The sequence below is a fragment of the Trichosurus vulpecula genome, chromosome 1 (genome assembly GCF_011100635.1).
Source record: "Trichosurus vulpecula isolate mTriVul1 chromosome 1, mTriVul1.pri, whole genome shotgun sequence".
Classification (NCBI taxonomy): domain Eukaryota; kingdom Metazoa; phylum Chordata; class Mammalia; order Diprotodontia; family Phalangeridae; genus Trichosurus; species Trichosurus vulpecula.
The window spans coordinates 495962421-495987376 of NC_050573.1; positions in this window are offsets into that span (position 1 = coordinate 495962421).

Below are 24956 nucleotides of genomic sequence, written 5' to 3' on the forward strand. Positions count from 1 at the left end.
ATCACATGAAGACACATCTTGGCTAGCCATCTGGTGATGAATTGTTTTAACCATGCTGACTAATGAAACAAAGAAAAATAAGAAACAGCCCCAAGCCCAAGTGCATCCCCTTTCTGTTTCTGTAGTGATATTGGCAAATTATAGGGAAAAGGAGGAATAGATTTTAAGAAGCATACAGTTTAAGAAAGTCAATAAACTTTCATTTGACTATTGGTATTCTAAATGTGAGATACTTGACCAATGACCAATAAGAAGACATATTGTAAGAGGAGCTGAATCTTAATGATCTTGACATTCTATTTTTTTTCTTTTTCTTTTTGGAGGGGAGAAGGCAGGGCAATTGGGGTTAAGTGACTTGCCCAAGGTCACACAGCCAGTAAGTGTGTCAAGTGTCTGAGACCGCATTTGAACTCAGGTCCTCCTGACTCCAGGGCTCTACTCACGGCACCACGTATATGCCCCTCGACATTCGTGACATAAATGAAACCAGATGAATTGCTAAATGGAAGGATAGCTCACAAGACGTTCTTGGAGAGGCAAAATCAAGGCAATTGGCAGAATAGGTTTTATCATACTCTTAAAGGCAACAAGAAACATGATTTCATAGGATATTTTCTCGTGTATTTCAGCACTAATATTCTGTTTAAAAAAATTCATAAAGCATAGTAGTTGAAGTTCCTACACCAACACATTTGCTGAGGATGAAGCGGTAGAGAAATCCTGGGAAGAGTTTGGTAAAATTTGGTAAAGTTCAAGAAGCTTATGTTGTAATAATTGGTGACTTCAACACAACAGCGGGGAAAGGTGAAGTGGCAAGAAATATATGGCTCAGGCAAAAGGGATAAAAGAGTTTAGTGAAAGGCTCATAAGATTAGGGAAGTTCTTTCTTTGAGAATATTTTCTTCAAGGAAAAGAATTGACAGGAGAGGGATGAGGTAAGTACCAAATAATAGTATGAAGAATTGAATAGATGATATTTTATTGGACAGGAAAGCACTCATTGAATTGGAAATTATCTCTGAGGCAGATGTCTGTGTATAGTCAGACCATGGACTTATCAGAATTGAGGTCAGAATTAGTTTAAAAATAAGAAAGAAAAAATAAAAATGAAAAAAGGACAGATGGTGTGTGAAATTGAAACGTGATCTATTTAAATATTCGTTGAAAACCAAAACTGTGCAACAGAAACAACATTGACACCCACTATAATAATTTCATCCAGAAGTTTCACCAGTATAAGTTAACTGCTATAACAAGGAGACCAACATAACCCAGAAAGTCATCAGTCACCAAACATCTGGCCTACTTGCCAAATGGAGAAAGATGACCAACAAAGGCAATGCTAGATTAGAATATAATCATTTGTAAGATCTTATGAATAAGAATGACAGAACCATGGATGATGTTGTCTCATCAATCAAACAGTAGAAAGTTAAAAAAAAAGTTAGAGAAAGCTTAGTAATCTATCCAACTGAGCAATGTCATCCCAAGGGCAGTTGAGGATGAAAATAGGAGGACTACAAGCAAAAGAAAAATAGAAAAGATTTTAAAAAAATTTTTTAAATCTTTTCTCCATCAAAGACAATGAAACCACCACAATTGGAGCTTAACATTATAGTCTTGTTATTAACATTATGCTGATAGAGGTGGTAGGAATGGTACTAAAAATAGCAAGTTCCATGCTGGAGGACTGCAGTTTTGAGTCATCAATAGACAAGATATGGTGCATCAATGTGCAATGTATGAAGATACCAAGGGCAAGGAAAAAAAATCTCAGATTTTGTTAATATCCCCAAAAAAGGGTTCTTGAAAGAACTTCAGCAACTACCAACCTACATGTCTATTCTGCCATTCAAAATCACTGTGAGAGTCATCTATATACAAATTGAGGGCATCTTCAATGAAGGAACTAGCTGTAAAAGACCAGACTTTTACAAGGGATAATTAATAATAAAAGATATCTTTGCCATTTCACAATTAACTGAAAGATATAGAGAATATAAGATTCCCTTATGATTATAGCTAGATCCCAATTAACACTAATAATGAATCCTTTGAAATTATAATTACGTAAAATGTAGTAAATAACCCCTGCTTAATGGAAGTATGCAGTGTGAATTAGAATAAATGAGACCACTTTGGAGGATTCATTGTCCTCACTAACCAGAACCTAACAATGTTGTTTGTCAATTACAAAAAAAAAAAAAAAAAAAAAAATTTGATTCAATAGAACAAAACGTGGTCTTACAGGAACATTTATAACAAGATGCCTCCCATACAAATAGCAAGATAGTTCTAGATTCCTAGGAAGAAGGAACAAGAGAAATAATTCTGACAGTAAACATCAACTAAGTCATAAAATATGTGCACTTTTCTAAGGTATTGCTCAATGTGATGGAGGGCTAACTCAAAGAAGAGGGATTACTGATGGTTAGTGAGGTTTCACAGATGACATTTCCCTTATAGGATCAAGCCTCAAAACATTACAGAGCCTTTGATATGTAAGGGGATCTGTAATCACTTGAGACCAAGTGGATGGAGAATGTCTATTTTTCAGATTATAGTATATATTTAGATCAGGGGTTCTAAACCTAGGGTCCATGGACTTGTTTGCTTTTAAAGATATTTTGATAACTATTTCAATAGAATTAATTTCCTCTATAATCCTGTGTATTTTGTTTTATTCAATTAAAAAATTATCCTGGGAAGGAATCCATAGGTTTCATCAGGCTGCCAAAGGGGCCTATGACACAAAGCAAGTTTAAGAACCCCTAATTTATATGGATAACCTACACAATCTAGTGATCAATAGATATATCGGGGAAGACAGATGGACAACATGTTGGGCCTAGAGTTGAACAGAAGAGGAGAGCAGTTTGGATTGCCTTCAGGAAATTGCAAAGCTACTCTATTAACTTCAAATTTCCTATGATACTAAAGAGCCATCTTTTTAATGCTAACATTCTACCAGTGTTATTAGATGGCAGTGATACAACTGGCTCTAAAGAATTAATATGAATTAATATCACAGAGAGGAAATGGAGAGGCTGATGACAGATATGAGCCAAGCAACATATAACCAATGAGAAGATCTGAAATAAAATTAGAATAAAAGTTGTTATCAAGGACTTGTATGGCAGGAAAAGAAGACGGGCTGGTGGCATGGTGAAAGTGAGGGATGGCAGGTAGACTGAGTGTTTTTCTTACTCTCAAATAGGAGGAGAAAACAAGAAAGGCCTCTTGCTAGGTCGAATGTAGAGGAGGATGAAGGCTGTGCTGGAACCAGCTCTTACTGGTTGAATATTGTTGTTTATCCTTCACTTGTGAAGAGGACCAATGACCTTGGGGGTGATGTCTTGATTTTCCAGGGGTTAACTGTTAAATTTTCAATAAGAGCATGTAGACCTTGGAAATTAGTAATGCTAGAAATCAGGGCTTGATTTATTGTTTTGTTAACTATTTAGACTTAAGCAAGTGATGGGGAAAATGTTAATAATGCAGATTAAACTTAAAAGTGTGTCCAGCATATCTTTCCGGAGAGCCAGTTGTTAAATATTTACCAGCACACCCCTGGAGAGGACATTGACAAAAGTCACACAGGGCAAGCAGATGTGGACAGATTCCAGATGGCATCATGGGGGAGGGGGGAACTTTTGCATCAATAAGATTACAGATCCATTTGAGAAGATTTAGGAAGCTAAGCAAATGTAAATAATAATGGCTCCAATTATAGGTTAACAAAACAAATATCATTTCCATTTTACAGCTGAGGAAACTTAAGGCTCAGAGAGATTAATTGACTTGTCTGCAGCCATATAGTTAGTTAAATGCCAGAAAAAGGATTTGAACACAGGTTTCCTGAGCCAGCATTCCTTCCATAACACCATGCTTCTTCTGGTATCATTTAACTTTAGGTTATCATCTGGTATTATTTAACTTAAGGCTATATTTAGGTGACAAGTTTCTCAAGAAAATGTAGAGTTCAATTTTAAGATCAAAGTGAAAACATTCATATGTATTGACTTTTAAACCAGGAATCTACGAATAAAATACCCCAATTTTCCAGGGTAATTTGGTCTTCATTTTAAAATTCTTTACAAAAAAATAAATAGGAACGCGCTGGGGCTCTCCTCTTGCAACTTCAAATAGTGTTCAGTCTTCAAATATATATAAATATATATGTTATATTATTCATATGTGTTAACTAGAATTTTTTAAATCCCTAGAGCTGACCATAATATATAATGTTTAAATAATATTAAATGGAAATAAAATTAAACAGAAGATGTAAAAAACCCCTAGAAAATATCAAACTGTCAAACTCAAAGAAAAATTGACTTTCATTCAAAGAAATATTCTAGGCTTTGAATTATTCTGTGGTGTTCTCCCCCCCCACCCTAATTGAACTATACTCTTTCACAAGTTATCTTAGTTCAAAAGACAGCTAAATGATAAATCTTGAATTCGTTATGTATTTCATTTTCTGTGAAAGTTCTTTCTTTGATGAACTATTTTCCTCTAGTGCAAAGGATGAGCAGAAATGGAAATACTTTACATTTCTTGAGGAAACTGCTTAGTGCTTATTGGACAACATTTGTGGTGCTCATCCTAAAAGAAATATCTGAGACAAACCGTAAAAGTGGGCTTGACCCTTCCATGGGCCCATCATAAATCAATTGTTAAAGCAAGGGTGAAAACTGGCAAGGAGGTCAGAGGTGGGAGAGAGGCCACAGAAAAAGGAAAGTGTGAGAAACTGGGAAGGGGTGGGGGGGAGAAGACCTAGAAAAGAAAGAGAAAGAAAGAAAGGAAGGAAGACAGAAAGAGTGTGAAACCTCTAAAATACAATCTACAGATGAAGTGCCATTGTTAATCCAAAACAGCAGTTGTATTCTTTATAACTCTGTCTTAATAAAACAGTCTTTTCCAAGTACAAACTCCATATCTAAAGTGATCTTCATTGTGGAATCAGTTTGTCCAGTAAAAGACACTTATTTCCACCTAAAGATGCTATCTCTGAGATTTTTAAGGAAATCTCCAAACATCTCCAATTCCTTTATGTAGAGTTTTGCCAAGTGGAAATCGATCCTCTCACCTCTGTGGTCTGAGGCAATTAGTTTATGAGTAGATATTTTAATCCATGGCTGTGAGGATTTTGTCAAACTATTCCAGATTACACCCAAAAGAGCATCATTTCGCCATCTTCAGAATAAGATGCCTTTTCCATTTCTGTTGAATGACTTGATAGCCAGAAACCTTGATAGCAACACCCCCTTCATTAAGTAACAAGGCTAGAGAATGATGAACTTGGCTTGTGACCTGATTTTTGTTAATCCCCTTGATTTTTAAAAGTCTAAACCAGATGTAGCCCCCCAATGATCTATATCTAATCATTTGTTTTGTGGATTCAGGTTTAAAATCCAGACAATTAAAGTGATTCACATTTAAATGGGAAGGTCTCATGATTGATTTGTAACCGCACAATTTATTTGGTAATAATGACATTCCTAGAGCTTGGCCAGGAAAAACAAAGGTTGATTTATTTCCTAATAACAAAGACAAATGATCATTCTCCCCAACCATTTTCTTATTTTCAATGGGTCAGTGCCAGGTTGTTAGGTATGCCCTGTTTGCTCTTGTTTTCCTCCCTACAGGAGGAGGTAGTCTAGACAAAATCTCTCAAAAGCATTGTGCACCATAATGGACGTGAGATAATAGTCAGTACACCTGAAATATCTCAGGAGCTACAGCTGCTATTCCTTTGTCTTATAATTTCATACATTAGTCTTTGTTGGGCTTGATAGGGTATCACAACAGACCTCAGGCAAAAACATAAAAAGTGAGCATTTCAGAAGATAGGGGAGGGAGGTCAATTCTCTTCACAAAATTGAAAAGAGTCTTAAGTATATAATTATTACAGTATCACAAAACACCAAAGATGTATTTCATAAAATACAGGGGTCAGTTCCCTTCTTAGAACTGAGAGGAGTCATAAGCATAAAATAATAATTGATACTCCATCATTATCATTATGATTGCTTCGAATTTTTAAAAGTACTCTGTGGTTTTATGTAGATGGGTTATTAACTGGGGAGCTCAGGTAAATCAGTATTTGTCTGATCCAGTGTGGTTTTAAATGGGGCTTATTTTATATGGCCCCATGGAAGCACTTTAACTGATGGAGGTGGTAATTTCGGTAGACTGGCTTCTAAGTCGGGTCTAAAAAAAAGGCTCACAGAGAAGGAAAGAAGAAAACAAGCACTTATTAAGTGCTTACTGTGTGCCAGGCACTTTCTTATCTCAACTGATCCTCCCAGCAGTTCTGGGAAGTAAATGCTCTAGTTATCCCCGTTTTACAGATGAGGAGATTGAGATGGAGATTAAGTGACTTGCCTAAGGGTCATACAACTAGAAAGTGTCTGAAGCTGGTTTTAGACTCAGATCTTCTCCATTCCAGGCCTGGCACCCTCTCCACTGCATATAGATACCTAGAGGGAGGTAAGAGAAAGGTCTTGAAGGGAACATCGAGGTCCTGATTTTAAATAAACAGAAGACAAGGGATTCACTCCCTTACATAAGTTGTTAAAGACCTCTGAGAGTCCTTCGGCCTGTTAAAGACTATTTCCAAATGCACCCATAAATCCAATTATTAAGGTACATTGGCTTATCTAGCTCAGCCACCCACAGTTTTGTCTTAGTCCCATATTTAAATCCGTACTGTGAAATGTTCTTGACCAAAATTACAACTTAACATGCAGCAACCAAAAGAAACTGGGGCCTGCAGAACTGAATGGAAAACAAATTAGAAAGCAATTTAATTATCCTGTATTGAGAAAGCATGGGACGAGTGGCCTTGAGAGAGCTGAAGAGAGGGTAGGAAGTATCTTTACAAGAACACAGACCAGAAAGGAGAGGAAAATTCATTTTTCATATGTTTCATGTGGAGAAATCATTAAGCTATTAACAGATTAAAACTGAACTAAGATTTTGGGATACCTGGCATACACACACGCGCACGTGAGCATGCATGCACACATAAACACACATGTACACACACATGCACACACAAGCACATGCACATAATGGTTAGTGGGGTAAAAAGGTAGAGACACAGCTGACGCCTACCTCCCAAAAAGGCAACAGAAAGCAAGAGCAGCTTATATAAAGTCCAGGGACCCTGCTTGGCAAAGAAACCTGTCTCAATGCAAATGAAGCATTGATAATGAAGGAAGGGGGGTAAAGAAGAGTGAATGAGTTGGAGTGACATACAAGCACGGTCACCAGAGTAACCTTTTCCTGATTAGAAAAAAGGCAGTCACGGGGGAAATTTAAAAGTGCATGACATCATGTTTTTTGGTCTCTTTTCAGCCAGAACATGGAGGGGCTTTTCCATTCTGACCATGCAAAAAGAGGCAGAGAACTGCCAGGGGAAGCATTACTCCAGAGCTAATTAGGAGAGCTAAGGAGGCAAATTGATTCCTTCTCTCTGATGGGGCAGGCAGCTAGTGAAAGCTTTACTCTGAGGGATCTTTTAATACCCAGGCTCACTGAGACCCGAAGTAGCATCAGAACCCAGAAGCAGAGGGGTCTCAGTCATGAGGCTCAAATGAGACAATGGCTGTAAAGTACTTTGCAAATGGTAACAAATTCCAGTTATTATTATTAATATTATTATCATTAGTCTCCAGTCATCAGACTTCCAATCTGTTGATGACTTCATTCCCTGATCCTTCTACCCACTCTTGCTGAGCTCTGGTGAAGAGGGCAGCCAGGTGGCACAGTGGATATGGCACCGGACTTGGAATAAAGAAGACAACTTCATGAGTTCAAATCTGGTCTCAGATACTTACTAGCTCTGTGACCCTGGGCAAGTTACCTAACTTTATTTGCCTCAGTTCCTCATCTGTAAAATGAGCTGGAGAAGGAAATGGCTAACCACTCACAAAAACCCCAAATGGGGTCGTGAAGAGTTGGAAACCGAACAACAACAAAAGCAAAACAATAGTATTCTGGTAAAGTCTTTAACAATGAGGCTCTCCTAGAAATAAGGTGTGTATGCACACACTTTTATGTTTAATCTGCATAATTAACAATTTAAGTCTTGACAATAAACAACAACCAAAAACTAAGCTCTGATTTGTAGTGATTGCCAAAATAAGTGTTCACGCTGAAAATTTAACAATAGGATCTCTCTGGTTAGAGCCGGCTCTAGCACATTGCCTTCTTCTGATGGCTTTGTGCTATATCAAACATTTCTGACTTAGCCTCAGAAGTGAACCCAGTATAATCTCTGATTGATAACACTAAAGCTAAACTCACTAAAAGTGAACTTTGGCTTCAGATGTTTCTTTGTTGTGATCTCTCCTCTGGGATGATAGCATTCTACCTTGTGTCATATGTAAACATCATACCTTCTCCCTGCCAAGTCCCACTGAACTATAAATACATTAAGGTCAAGGACTGTGACTTTTTTTTTATATCTCATAGTACCTTGTACATAGGAGATACTTAATAAATATTTTTTGAATGATGAATTTGAAGCATGTTGAGGGCAAGTACTGATTTATAAATAAATGTTTATACTTATTTCAAAACTATTCTACATTTTATATTGGTAATAGCTAGCATTTATGTAGCTCTTTAATATTAGGAAAACACATTTACAAATATCATCTCATTTGATCCTCACCACAACCCTGGGAGGTAAGTGATGTTATTATCCCCACAACTGAGGCAGACAGAGATTTAAATGATTTGCTAAGGTCACATAACCAGCTTTTGAAGAGGAATTTGAACTTTAAAGTTTTCTGACTTTAGTTTTAGTGCTCTATCCACTACATCACTTGATTTCTTTTTCTCTTTCTTTCTCTCTTTCTTTCTTTCTTTCTTTCTCTCTTTCTTTCTTCCTTCCTTCCTTCTTTTCTTTTTTCTTTCTTTCTTTCTTTCTTTCTTTCTTTCTGTTTCTTTCTTTCTTTCTTTCTTCCTTCTTTTCTTGTTTCTTTCTTTTTCTTTCTTTCTTTCTTTCTTCCTTCTTTTCTTTTTTGTGTCTTTCTTTCTTCTTTCTTTGTTTCTTTCTTTTTGCTATTTATTGAGCAGTTTAATTAGTACTGATGTTTAATATTTTGTCTGTAGAAAAAGTATAGATTTATATCTTTATATAATCAGTATCTATATCTATATCTCTATGTAGATATATATAGATATATATATAGAGAGAGATACATATACAGATGGGTAGAGTGTTGACCTTGGAGTCATGAAGACTCAAGTTCATATCTTGCCTGTCAATATCTTGCTAGCTAATGTCTATTCACCAGCTGTGTGGCTCTGGTTCAGGTCCTCATCCCTTCACACCTCGATTATGGCAATAGCCTAATGGTTGTTCTACCTGCCACTCCATTCCATTTTCCACACAGTTGTTAAAGAGATCTTCCTAAAGCACCGATCTAAACCATGTAACCCACTTTATAGGGCCCCAGTGGTTTCCTTTCATAGCATCCCTGACTTCTCTGACCATGACACAACTTTCTCCTCTAAGGAAACATGATTAACCCCAGCTCCTCTGATGCTGCTTCCTGGTCTGGAGGCACAAAAGGTCCCAGCAGCCTGTAGTCAGTAACTCCCAGGCTAGTGGATACCTGGGACCACTCCAGTCACCATAATACTGATAACTTACAGAAGAGATGTAGTTTCCAGATGGAAACAGCCAAGTGCAACTGTATCTTTGTAGGATACTCTTGCTGCATTCAGGCAAAGTAAGCCTCCTCTTTTATTAACTATTTAGGGACTTGAAAGTGCCTCATTTTTTCAGCTTCTAAACTGAACTAAGAGGGTGCTGGCTTTAGATCTACAACACCCTAATACTCAAGAGACTCCAGTGGGTCCTTATCACCTCCAAGATCAAATATAAAATAGTCTATTTGGCAAAGTCTTTCATAATATAGACTCTATTTATACTTTCGCAAGTCTCCTTACCCCTTATATTTTCCCATGTACTGTGTGATACAGACACAACGTCCTCTTTGCTCTTCCTTGAATAAGATACATCATCTCCTGAATCAAGGCATTTTCAGTGGCTGTCCTCCATGCCTGGAGTGTTCTCCTGCCTCATCTCCACCTCCCAGTCTCCCTCAAGTCTCAACTAAAATTCCACCTTCTGCAGGCCTATGTTAAAGAATACACATACACACACACACACACACACACACACACACACACAAATATATATGTATATATATATATGCTATATATACGTATATATATATATATATATATATATATACTAAATACATAAATGTTAAAAATGACGAAAGTCTATGTAATTGGGTTACATTATCAAATCACTGTTGATCTGGCACTACTTGACTCATTTCCAGGCATAAGGCCTAAGAGGAATTAACTAGTCCTTATAAGGCTTTGCAAGTGTTTTACAAATCCAAACTTTAAGAATTAGAACTACAGACCAATATATTAATGAATACTGATTCAAACATTTAAATAACTTCTTGTCAAAAAGAATATAGTGATTTATCCAAGAAAATCATTCATTATGAACAAGTTGGATTTATACCAGGGATATAAGAATGGTTCAACATTAGGAAAACAATCAACACGATGAGTAATACTGAAAAAAATCCAAACATCCCAAACCACAAAACCTCTCAATATATGCAGGAAACGCCTTTGATGAAGCATAATAGTCTACTATGCTGTAAAAAAAACACTCAAAAGTAAGGACACAGAGGAGTCTTTAAAAAAAGACATTTAGTTGCTGTTGTTAATTCTTTATTACAAATAAGTTTAATTGCATCATGATCTAAAAGGATGCATTGACTATTTCTGCCTTTCTGCACTGGATTGAGAGGTTTTTATGCCCTAATACATGGTCAATTTTTGAGTATGTGCCATGTACCACTGAGAAAAAGGTATATTTGTTTTTATCCCCATTCAGTTTTCTCCAGAGGTCTATCATATCTACCTTTTCTAAAATTCTATTCACATCCTTGACTTCTTTCCTGTTTATTTTGAGGTTAAATTTATCACGTTCAGAGAGGGGGAGGTTGAGGTACTCTAATAGTATAGTTTTGCTGTCTATTTTTTCCTGTAACTCTCTTAACTTCTCCTCTAAGAATTTATATGCTGTGCCACTTGGTGAATATATGTTAAGTAGTGATATTGCTTCATTGTCGATGGTGCCTTTAGCAGGATATAGTGTCCTTCCTTATCTCTTTTAATTAGATCTGTCTTTGCTTTCGCTCTGTCTGAGATCGGCATTGCTACCCTTGCTCTTTTTTTTTTTACTTTAGCTGAAGCACAATATATTCTACTCCAGCCTTTTACTTTTACCCTGTGTGTATCCCCCTGTTTCAAATTTGTTTCTTTTAAACAACATACTGTAGGGTTATGGCTTTTAATACATTCTGCTGTCCACCTCCATTTTATAGGAGAGTTCATCCCACCCACATTCACAGTTATGATTACTTATCTGTGTCTTTCTCCATTCTATTTCTGATCCCCTCCATTTATGATTTTATTTCTCCCTTCTCCCTTCCATTCCTCAAAAGAATCTTCCTCATCTTCCCATCTTCCTCAACTTTCCCTCCCTTATCCTGCCCTTTTCCCCTTGCTACTTCTTCCTTCCCTTCTATCCACCCCTCCCTTTTCTTTCCCCTTTCCCCTCCTACTGCCTGTAGGACAGGTTTGATTTCCATACTTATCAGAGTATGTTATTCCCTCCTTGAACCAAATCTGATGAGAATAAAACTCAAACACTGCTTTTCTCCCTCCCTTTTTTTCCCTCTATGTTTTTGTGCCTCTTCATGTGAGTTAATTTGCCCTTTTCTACCTCCTCCTTACCTCTTCTCTCAGGACAACCCCTTTGCACTCCTTAATTTCGTTCTTTATCATCACATCAGTTATTTTATACTGACACCCTCAGTCTATGAATATCCCTTTCAATTGTTATAACTGTACCATTCTCAAGTTTGACATATATATAACATATATAAATCAATATAATCCTATATAAGGATTCAAACAATTTTTCCTTATTGAATAACATAGTTTTGGTTTTTTTCCCTGTTTACCTTTTTATGTCTCTCTTGAGTTTTGTATCTGAAGATCAAATTTTCCATTGAGCTCTAGCCTTTTCATCAGGAAGGTCTGAATTCCATTATTTCACTGAATATCCATCTCCTTGCCTGAAAAATTACACTCAGTTTTGTTGGGTAATTGATCCTTGGTTGTAGCCCAAGCTCCTTTGCCTTTTGGAACACCATATTCCAATTCCTCCTGTCTTTTATTGTAGAAGCCACAAGATCCTGTGTGATCCTGCAATATTTGGTTCCGCAATATTTGAATTGTTTCTTTCTGGCTGCTTGCAGTATTTTCTCCTTGACCTGATAATTCTGGAATTTGGCTACAATATTCCTTGGAGTTTTCAATTTGGGATCTCTTTCAGAGAGTGATCAGTGGATTCTTTCAATGACTATTTTACCCTCTGGTTCTAGGACCTCAGAGAAATTTTCCTTGATGATTTCTTGGAAGATACTGTCCAGACTCTTTTTTTCATCATGGCTTTCCGGTAGATCAATAATTCTTAGATTATTTCTCCTGGATCTATTTTCCAGGTCAGTAGTTTTCCCAATGAGATATTTAATGTTTTCTTCTGTTTTTTCATTCTTTAGATTTTGTTTGACTGATTCTTGGTATATCATAGAGTCATTAGCTTCCGCTTGTCCAATTCCAATTTTTAACATATTGTTTTCTTCATTTAGCTTCTGTTATCTCCTTTTCCATTTGATTAATTTTACTTTTTAAGGAGTTATTCTCTCCAAATATATTCTGAACCTCCTTAACCATTTTGCCAATTTTACTTTTCAAAGATTAGTTCTCTTCTTTTATCTTTCTAATTTGGTTTTTAAAATCTTGAGCTCTTCCAGGAATGCTTTTTGGGCTAGAGACCAGCTCATATTCCCTTTTGAGGTTTCAGATGTGGGTATAGTGTCAATGCTTTCCTGTTCTGAGTGGGTATTTTGATCTTTCCTATCTATGTAATAGGAATCTTCTGGTTTGCTTTTTCATGGTGTTTGGGAATTCCACCACACACACCCCCGGCCCCTGGCTTCTAAAGTGGATCTCTGCTTCTGGAGCTCACTGGCTTTGTGTGCTGTGGTCTCTAGTATCATGAGGTGTGGGGGTAGTGTAGTCTGGCTGCTGAAAGACTCCTCTTCCTCTAGGCCTCCTCTACAGCTTAGGTGGTCTCAGCATTTGTCTGTGCTGGTGTCTGTCACTATCCCTGCCTGAGCAAAGGCATGTCTGGGGTCCTGGTGTTGATGATTGCTGGCTCCTCCCCCCAGGGCTCAGACACTCTCACTATTCTGCTGAGGTGGGACCTGCCGGGACACCTCTCTTTCTGCACTAGTCTCCTTCCATCACCACAAGAGGGGGACTCCCCAGCTTCCCGAACTACAAGGCTACTGAAGCCCCCACTTCTGGCTCATCTATTTCAGCATTTCTCCCAAGGAGGTATTATTTGGGTGAGGAATAGAGGGAGAATCCTTTTACCTTGTGTGTTGGTAAGCAAAATGGGCTCTTAGCACTTAGTTCAACCAAGTCCCCTTGAAGAGTTTGGCCTTTGTTTCCTTGATTAGATTTGGGTGTCCTTGGTGCCTCCTTGCCTCAGGGGAGGGCCTAGTTTACACATGAGTCTGAGTGGCATGTTTGGGACATCAGAGGCTTTTAGACCACATGGGTTCAAGTCGCCTCTTTGTGATGATTCTAGGTCTCATTGGTTGAGTTGCATGTGTGACTCACCCTTAACCCTGAAAAAGATATAAAACCAAGGATTGGCTTTCTATTTTTCGGAGCTCTTACCCACAGCCATGGTGGCATGCGTGACTCTGGGCCAGCCCTTGTTATGAGCTACTGGGCTGAACCTAGATTTTGGTAACTATGAATTGTATTTAGTCTATCTGTCGATGTTTGTAATTTGTTTGTATTTGCTCCGAAGTTCAGGATGCTGGCTTTTTCCCCGAGCTAAGTGAATGGTATGTGTATGCTGAATTAAAGTAAGCTTGTTAACCCCTTAACATTGCTTTCCTTACTAAAGGAGATCAAAAGAACCTGGGCTTTGGCAGCATGCTTGTTGTTGGGCTTGTGTTGGGCTTTCACCCCAACAGCAGCTGCTAGCTAGATTGTTGAAACACCTTGTCATCATGTCTCTTAGAAGTTCAAGAAGGCAAGTTTCAAACTATTAGACTGTGTGTGGGCTGGAGACCTCAGGGGTAGCTGCTCCTGTGGCTGCAGGTTCTGTGCCGGTGTCTCTGGTAGCCCCAAAAGACTCCTGTCTTGGGCTGAGAGGCCTAGGGATTGATCGCTGCTGTAGTGTTGTTGTTCATTCTTGAAGAAGATCAAAATGACATCACTATATTAGGATCAAGTTACAGTGTGGCCTACTGTGACTGATGCTCTACCACAGTTTGGGCACAAAGAGTCCATGTGAACATTAGGGATGGGCTCTCTAAGTCTGTGCATCTCGCATTTCTTTTGAGTTACTTCTATTCTTCTTTGCTCATAGGACACAGCACCTTCTCTGATGAGGTCACACCATTCTGGATGATCCTGTGCCAATGTCTCCCATGTCACACAATCAATTCCAAAGTTCTTAAAGAGAAACCTTGACAGGGTACTTGTATTGCTTTTTCTGACCACCATGTGAGCTCTCCATAAAATGGACTTTTTGGCAAGTACATGTTTGGCATTCGAACAATGTGGCCAGCCCATCAAAGTTGCACTCTCTATAGTTGAGTTTCAATGCTTGGCAGTTTAGTTCGTGGCTGAAAACATCATGCATGGGAGCAAACCCACAGCCTTATTTTATTCCATCACTGACAGGAAAAGTGCAAGAGCATAGTCCATTATCCAGAACCCAAGCAAGCATCTCATCATGAAATTGACACACAATACTGATGAACTTCTCTGGGCAACCAAATTTTGGTAAAATTTTCCATAAGCCCCGATTAGTGACAATATCTTGGTCAGATCTACAAACATTGTATACAGACCTTTGTTCTGCTCCTGGAGTTGTCAGGCTGCAAACACCAGACCAACTATTCCTTGGCCCTTTCTGAAGCCACACTGGCCCTCAGGTAGATGACAATCTTCCAAGTGAAGGATCAGCCTTATTAAGGAGGACTCTGACAGGTGTCTTGTCAGCAATGACTAAGAGAAAGAACCCCTTCTGATTGTCATAGGGCAACCTATTTCCTTTACCTTTTTAGAGATGGACAATGGAGGTGTCCTTGAACTCCTCTTGCCACATAACACAGAAAACTTCAGTCAGCCTTTCTGTGAACAATGGACCCTCCCACCTTGTAAATCTCAGCTGGAATAGAATCAACACCAGGTGCTTTGCCACATGAAAGGAGCGTAATGGCATTCAAAACCTCTTCTTCAGTTGGAACTTCAGCTAGGGAGAGATTGACTTCAACCTGAGGCAAACAGTCAATGGCTTCAGCATTGATTGACAACAGTCTGTTGACAACACTATGGAAGTGTTCAGCCCATATCTCTAGGATCATGTACTTATCACTAATTAATGTGGCTCCATCAGTTGAGATGCACCATAGGTCTTTGGCCCATGAATCACCTTCCCGGCATCATAAAAGTGCTTTAGATTGTTACTATTAGCAAAAAACTGAATTTCATCTGCCTTCTTGCTGAGCCAAGAATCCTGCATTTCTCTAAGCTTCACTTGTACTTTTGAGGGAATTAAATGCTGCCTTCTTAGAGACGGATAAACTATGCTGCTGGTAAATCCTGTGGAGTTCTAGTTTTTCATTCAACAGCTTCTGAATTTCCCCATCATTTTTGTCAAACCAGTCTTGATGTTTGCAACTGTTCTGACCCAGATGAGCAAATGCAGTGCTGTACACTAAATCTCTGAAAGCTGCCCGCTCCTTTTCTTCTCCACTGTCACCAACTGTATCTTGGCTCAACTTTTCCTCCAAGTTAGCAACAAATTGTTCCCTGTCAGAGAAGAGCTCTACTCTGTTGACATTAATTCTTCTGACAGTCATTTTGCCTTGGGGCCCCTGCTTTTGTTGAATGTGAATATTTAGCTTGGAAAGTATGAGGCTATGATCAGTCTAGCACTGCACCACACATTTGCCTTTGTCACTCTTACATCCTGTCTGTCTCTTCTCCTTACGATCACATGGTCTATAAAATGCCAATGTTTGCTGTGGGGGTGCATCCATGAAGTTTTCTTGTGTTTAGGTAAACAGAAGACAGTGTTGGTGATGAGAAGGTCATGAGATGCACAAGTCTTCAGCAGTAAGTGGCCATTGCTGTTGCTGTTTCTAACTCCACTCCTCCCAAGGTCTCCTGTCATGTTTTGTAGTCTGAGCCTACTCTAGCATTAAAATCACCTAGAATTATAAGCTTGTCCTCTTTTGGCAGAATTATGATAGGGGTCTCCAGGTCTTCATAAAAATTATTTTTTTTACCTCATCAGGGTTCATCATGGTGGGAGCATAGGTAGTGATGATGACAGTATGGCATTTTCCTGCAAGTAGCAATCACATTGTCATGAACCTGTCATTCACTCCTTTTGGTAGGCATACAAGCTTGTTGACTAGATTGGTTTTGATTTGCAAAACCTACACCACCTTCACAGTGTTCCCATTCACCATAGCCACTCCAGAAAAATGTGTATCTGGCTATGACTTTAATAAGCCTTGTTCGACTCCGGGCTGCTTTTTGGATGCAACACCAATTGAGTTCTCTTGCAACAATAGCTATTCATCTTTCAGGTCTAGTGGATTTTTTGTTGTCTGTAAGTGTGTGCAGATTCCACGTATCGATGGTGAATGGAATCATTTTTGCAGAAGTTTTCGTATATTTTTTGTGATTCAAATTCAGATGAGATCTCCATGTGCTGTGATAATCAGGCCAGGGTTAGGTAAGCAGACAATTTTTAGGGCACTTTTTCTGGCCTTTTCCTCATGCCAGGAGGTGAATAGTGTGGTTCCTAAACAGCTGCTCAGAGACCCAGGGAGCTGCTGAATCCCACTGTTGCTTCCAGTGAGAAGATGACCCTATAGCCTAGGCCCCCTGTGTGCAGGATTCTGACTATAGCACCCAGTGTAATCCAGTGTAATGGCACCTTTTGCTTCATCACTTGCCTGTTGCCATAGGACTTTAAAAATGGTATGGGTATTGTTGTTGTTGTTGTTTTTATAATTCATGTGTAAATTGGATTTAAGTGAGGCAGAATGGCACAAAGTTGTCTGCCTAACTCTTTCTTCCAGTCATCACAATCTAGTGGTAGGACAAAGTCAAGACGACCAATGATAGCTCGAGATGCAGTGGATGACCTTGGTGTCTTTGATGCTCTAAACACTCTACAGAGCCTGCTTCAGTAACCTTCATGGCCATCAGAACAAATTATCCTCATCCACCCATTCCACCAGAAGAAGTATTCGCACGCTTGGGGTAGACATCTCCCTAATTCACCAATGGGTCTGAGACCCTTCAGTTACCCTCATCCTGGTTTAGCCTGTCTGCCAAAATGATTTGCCAGAGTGGGGCTGCTGTGCATGCTACATTTTCTTGGAGGCATTGGTGACACTTGGGTGGATCAGGTGGACACCAGAGGTGAAAAGCAGCCCTCATACCAGAGGTACTAGTCTTCCCTGAACACACTCTATAACCCCTACACATATTTTTTTAAAAAATCTACCTATCAACAAATTCAAAATAAATGTGTAACCTGGATATCAATAGTATCTATCTATGTATCAAAAGCAGGCATCACATGTGATGGAGATTCACCAGAAGATTTCTCAATAAATACAAGAATAAAGCAAATTGAATGCCCAATCCACTGCTCTTATTTGTTATATTTTCTAAAAATTCTAAGAATAGCAATTGAGAGAAATAAGAGAAAGAAATAAAAAATATAAGATAGTCAAATAGAAGACTAAATAACCCCTATTTGCTGATGACATGATGGTTACCTTAGAAAATCCCAGAAGACTAGCAAAGAAACAAATTGAGACAATTACATAGATTTAGCAAAGTTTCAGGCTACAAAATAAACTTTTAAAAATCAATACATTTATATCAATAATAAAATCTATGAGGCAATAACAGAAATGGTGATGGTGATTCCATTCAAAAACACAACAAATTGCTTAAAATATTTGGGATTAGTCTAACAAAGCATATTCAGTGCTTTCATATATTAAATTACAAAATACTCCTTAGGGAAATAAGGAACAATTTAACAATCTAAAAGATGATACATCATGCCAATATAATAAAAATTATAATGCTACCAAATTTAATTTACAGTCTTAATGCTACTCCAATCAAACTACCAAATTGATACTGTGTAGAACTGGATAAAATCATAAGAAAATTCATTTAGAAAAACAAAAGATCTATAATATAAAGAGAAATAATGAAAAAATGTAGAGATAAGGAGTAATAGCACTGATAGACTTTAAACTGTTTTATAAAGTAGCAATCAACAAAACCATTGGTATTGATAGTGGTTAAAAATAGAAAAGTAGATCAATGGAATAGACCACACAAGGGGGAATCAGAAATAATGAAACTTAATAACCCAATGTTCAATAAATCTGAAAACATGAATTATTTAGAAAAGAACTCTGTATTTATTACCTTCTGAGAAAAATGGGAAGATTTTAGGCTTAGAACATCTTATACCACATGCCACAACAAGTTCAAAATAAATATGTAACCTGAATATTAAAAATCATACTTAAAAGGAAAGAAATAAAGCCTTTATAGCAATGAATTTATAAGATGAATTCTCAACCAAACAAGGGATAAAGGGAATTCAAAAGATAAAATAGATAATTTTGGTTATATGTGATTGAAAAGTGATTAGAGAAACAAAATTAGTGTATTTAAGATGAAAAGGAAGTGATTCGCTGGCGAAAATCCATGTATCAAATTTCTCAGATAATAGTTTGATTATAGATAGATTAATAGATAAACACACATCCCACATACACATACACACACACACACACACGCAATTGATAGAAATATACAAGACCAAAAGCAATTCCCTGATAGACAAATGATCAAAGGATACAAATAAACATTTCTCAAAAGATTTGCAGATTGTTGTTGTTTGTCTTTCATTTTCATCACCAATGATGGTGATGTCTTGACTCGTGCATAAATTGGATTTAAATGAGGCAGAGTTGCACAAATTTGTCAATCGAACTATCTCTTCCAGAGTCATCAAAGTCCAGTGGCAAGACAAAAGTGGGGATACCTGGTGATGATTATCAACAATTATGCAAATTATTAACAGTCATACAAAAGAATGCTCTAAAAGCCTACTGGACCACATGTGGCCCACAACACTCCCAAGTATGGCTCAAACCAGATCAAAATGTAATTGGGAAATACTTAGCAACACAAATAAAAATACAATAAAACATAGATAGCATTGTTTTTTAAACTGCCAGTATGCAGCCCACAGTGATCCTTGTATATGGAATAGAGACTCCCATTTCTGTGTTTGAGACCACTGCTCTAAATTGTTATGAATGAGAGAGATGAAAACCAAAAAAAACTTTGAGATTTTACCTCACACCCTACACACTGGTAAAGATAATAAAAGATGAGAATAATCAATGTTGGAAGGGTTGTGGAGAGACAGACATGCCAGTGTACTTTGGTGGAGCTGCGAATTAGTACAACCATTCTGGAAAGCAATTTAGAATTATACAAATAAAATGGCTCAAATGTCCACACTCTTTGACCCAGATATTCTATGGCTAGGCATGTCCGCAAAGGAGATCATTGATAAAAAGATCCCCAATACACCAAAACATTTATAGCAGAATCTCTTGTGCTAACAAAGAATTGAAAACAAAGTAGATTTCTATTGATTGAGGAATAACTAAATAAATTGTAGTATATGAATGTCAGGTGATATAGCTTTGCTATAATAAACAATGAATATTGTGAATACAGAAAAGTATGGAAAGATTTACATGAACTGATGCAGAGTAAAGTAAAAGAAATAAGAAAATATTATACTTAATGAACATAGCAATATAAGTGGAAAGAATAACAACCATAAAACAGCCAAAAGTAAATGCTGCAAAATCACAAAAAAAGCATGAGGATTAGACTCTTTTCTAGGCTCTTGCTAACAGCAATGACTCCAGTTTGACTACTGGTTGATCTGCTTATATACAGGGAAGTTCTTATGTATCCAATGGCTGCTTAGTCAGCTATATTTAAGGTTATGAATGCAGCACTAGCAAACTATCAATTTAGCAAACTTCATCTAATCCATGTATGTAAATTTAACAAACTTTACTAATCACAATGCTCTTGTGGTTGATAAGGGCGGGGGGCGTGGAGCAAGGAGTCCCCAGTCCACATCACCCATTGATTGTCACTAAGGTGCTCCTTCTACTTAATCCTATAAATTTTCCCAGCAACAATATTTAAGTATAAAGGCAGACTTAGGAGATCTAGACTTTCAATCAGGTCGAATATCCCACTACATCCTACACCAGCCACCATTGTGTGCCCATGAGGCCATAGGTCAAGGGGGTCACATGCTTGCCTGGCTGCAAGTAACAAACCACCAGACTAATGATTCTTTGAGTGTTTATATTCCTTCTTAGTACCAAAATACCCACTATCTCCTCACAAAAAACTTGGCCCCAAGGAGAAGGTATGAAAAAACACTTCCTCCCTACTCCTTTGCAAATATGGAAGGTCCATGAGTACAGAATGTTGCACATATTTTCAGATTTTTAAAAAATGTATTAGATAGCAACTGGAAAACAGGGACTTGCCTAAAGCTCTCCCCTAGGACCCTCCAAACACCTATAAAAATGGCTCTGAAAATAATCTAGAACTGCAGAACCCACAAAATAGCAGACGGAAGCAGGGCTCCAGCCTAGGACAGCCTGGATGGTCGCTGGGTAAGGTCTATCACACCGTGCTGGGAGCAGAGCAGAGTTCAGCATGGGCCATGCCCAGACCAACCAGACCTGGAGCCCAGCGAAACAGGCCCTAGCACACTGAATCAGTGAGCTGTGGCAATTACCAGACTTCTCAACCCACAAACACCAAAGACAACAGAGAACATTAGTGGGGAAAACCATGGGGACAGAGTGAAAGGAATTCACAATCAGCTACCGCCCTGGGGAAGGCGGAAGTGGTACAGCTCAGAGGCTGCTTACAGAGCTACAGCTACAGTTGCTTCCCTTCTCCAGGCCCACCTGGTGGGAGGAATTAAGTGGCTGATCAGAGCAGGAGTGCAGAGCCTGCTTAGATCTGAGTGGTGGCCCAGGTTGGTGGTTCTTGGTGGAGTAGGGGCGCTGGTGTGGCAGAGCTTGCTGTGTAGAAATAGCTCTAAAAACAACAGCACATCCCCTCAAGCTTGGGACAAAGTACTCTATATTCTACAAGCAGTCATACAAAAAGCTCAAGGGTCAAGTAGTTGGCTGGGAACATGGCCAGGCAGCAAAAACAGGTGCAGATTCAGACTCAAACTTTGGAATCTTTGGTGACAAAGAAGACCAAAACATACAGCCAGAAGAAGTCAACAAAGTCAAAGAGCCTACATCAAAAGCCTCCAAGAAAAACATGAACTGGTCTCAGGCCATGGAAGAGCTCAAAAAGGATTTGGAAAAGCAAGTTAGAGAAGTAGAGGGGAAAATTGGGAAGAGAAATGAGAGTGATGTGAGAAAACTATGAAAAACAAGTCAATTACTTGCTAAAGGAGTCCCAAAAAATACTGAAGAAAATAACACCTTAAAAAATAGACTAACTCAAATAGCAAAAGAGCTCCAAAAAGCCAATGAGGAGAAGAATGTCTTGAAAGGCAGAATTAGCCAAATGGAAAAGGAGGTCCAAAAGACCACTGAAGAAAATGCGACCTTAAAAATTTGATTGGAGCAAGTGGAAATTAGTGACTTTATGAGAAATGAAGATATTATAAAACAGAACCAAAGGAATGGAAAAAATGGAAGACAATGTGAAATATCTCATTGGAAAAACCACTGACCTGGAGAATAGATCCAGGAGATATAATTTAAAAATTATTGGACTACCTGAAAGCCGTGATCAAAAAAAAAGCCTAGATATCATCTTTCAATAAATTATCAAGGAGAACTGCCCTGATATTCTAGAGCCAGAGAGTAAAGTAGAAATTGAAAGAATCCACCAATCACCTCCTGAAGAAGTTCCCAAAAAGAAAACTCCTAGGAATATTGTTGCCAAATTCCAGAGCTCCTGGATCAAGGAGAAAATACTGCAAGCAGCCACAAAGAAACAATTTGAGTATTGTGCAAACACAATCAAGATAACCCAAGATCTAGCAGCTTCTGCATTAAGGGATTGAAGGTCTTGGAATATGATATTCCAGAGGTCAATGGAGCTAGGATTAAAATCAAGCAAAACTGAGCATCATGCTCCAAGGCAAAATATGGATTTTCAATAAAATAGAGCACTTTCAAGCTTTCTCAGTGAAAAGACCAGAGCTGAATAGAAAATTCGACTTTCAAACACAAGAATCAAGAGAAGCATGGAAAGGTAAACAAGAAAGAGAAATCATAAGGGACTTACTAAAGTTGAACTGTTTTGTTTACATTCCTACATGGAAAGATGATGTGTATAATTCATGAAACTTCAGCATTAGGGTAGCTGAAGGGAATATACATATACATATACATATACATATACATATACATATACATATACATATACATATGTGTGTGTGTGTGTGTGTGTGTGTGTGTGTGTATAGACAGAGGGCACAGGGTGAGTTGAATATGAAGGGATGATATCTAAAAAAATAATCAAATTAAGGGATGAGAGAGGAATGTATTGAGAGAGGGAGAAAGGGACAGATAGAATGGGGTAAATTATCTCACATAAAAGTGGCAAGAAAAAACACTTCTGTAGGAAGGGAAGAGGGGGAAGGTGAGGGGGAATGCTCTCATCGGATTTGACCTGAGGAGGGAACAACATACACACTCAATGGGGTATCTTACCCCACAGGAAAGAAGAAGGAAGGAGGTAAAAAAAGGGGGGACGATAGAAGGGAGGGCAGATAGGGGGAGGAGGTAATCAAAAGGAAACACTTTTGAAAAGGGACAGGGTCAAGGGAGAAAACTGAATAAAGGGGGATAGGATAGGAAGGAGCAAAATATAGTTAGTCTTTCACAACATGAGTATTGTGGAAGGGTTTTGCATAATGATACACATGTGGCCTATGTTGAATTGCTTGCCTTCTTAGGGAGGGTGGGTGGGGAGGGAAGAGGGGAGAGAATTTGGAAGTCAAAGTTTTAAAAGAAGATGTTCAAAAAAAAGTTTTTGCATCCAACTAGGAAATAAGATATAAGGCAATGAGGCATAGAAATCTATCTTGTCCTACAAGAAAGTAAGGGAAAAGGGGATGGGGTGGAGTGGGGTGACAGAAGGGAGGGCTGACTGGGGAATGAGGCAATCAGAATATATGCCATCTTGGAGTGGGGGGGGAGGGTAGAAGTGGGGAGAAAATTTGTAATTCGAACTCTTGTGGAAATCAATGCTGAAAACTAAAAATATTAAACAAATAAATAGTATTTTTAAAATGTATTAATTAATTTTGCTGAATTTTTCTCTTTTCTCCCTGAATTTATCTTTTCTTTTTTAACTTTTTTTGTTATAAGTGATGGCTTTCTGTGAAAGGGAAGGAAGGGATACAGGGGAAATTTTAGATTACATAAAAACCAAAGATCAACCAAATGTTTTTTTTTTTAAATGAATGTTGAAAAATTGCAAAGAGGAAACTTGGCCCAAAAGGAAAGATATGAGAAGACATTTTGGAAAAGAGAGGCCCACAAGTGTAGAACCCTACATATAATGCCAGATTTTTTTCCAATGCATTGATGGGTTTTGCTGAATTTTTTTTTGTTATATTTTTGTTTATTTTTGTTAAACATTTCCCAATACATTTTAGTCTGCTGCAGGCCAGCACTAGGAAGTTTTATGCAGTCTGGACCTCAAGTTTATACTTCTGGTCTACATATCTTGGCTACACCTGAACAATATCCAAGAGAAATTAACTGAGAAATTTGATACAAAGATTCCCCCCCTCCCATTTGACTACTTACTTTCTTATGCTAGGTACATTAATTTTTGTTTGTGTGCAGAAGCTTTTCAGTTTCACATAATCAAAGTTGTCTTTTTAAAAAAATAATTGCCTCTATCTCTTAGTTAAAAATATATCTCTTATCACTAGCTCTGAATCTGCTTTACTTTTATTTTTCTATGGGATGATTTTTTTAAATTCTAAGGTAATATACCATTTTAAATTTATTATGGAATACAGTGTAAGGTGTTAGTCTAAGCTCAATTTCTGCCAGACAACTTTCCAGTTTTCCTAGTAACTTAAAACAATTCTAATAGGGAGTTCTTTCCTAAGGACTTTTTTTTAGGTTTATTGAACACTGGGTTATTTATTTCCATTGTTTCTCACTCTCCCTTGTCTATTCTGTTCCATTGATCTACTTCTCTATTTTATTTTTTTTTTTACGCCTCATTGCCTGTGTATTTTATTTTTTAGTTGCATACAAAAACTTTTTTTGTTTTTGAACATCTGATTTTAAAACTTTGAGTTCCAAATTCTCTTCCCTCTTCCCTTCCCACCCACCCTCCCTAAGAAGTTGAGCAATTCAACCTAGGCCACACATGTATTATTATGTATAACCCTTCCACAATACTCATGTTGTGAAAGGCTAACTACATTTTGCTCCTTCCCAACCCATCCCGCTTTATTGAATTTTCTCCCTTGACCCTGTCCCCTTTCCAAAGTGTTTGTTTTGATTACCTCCACCCCCATCTGCCCTCCCCTCCATCATCCCCCCACCTTTTATTTTTTTTTATCTTCCTCCCTCTTCTTT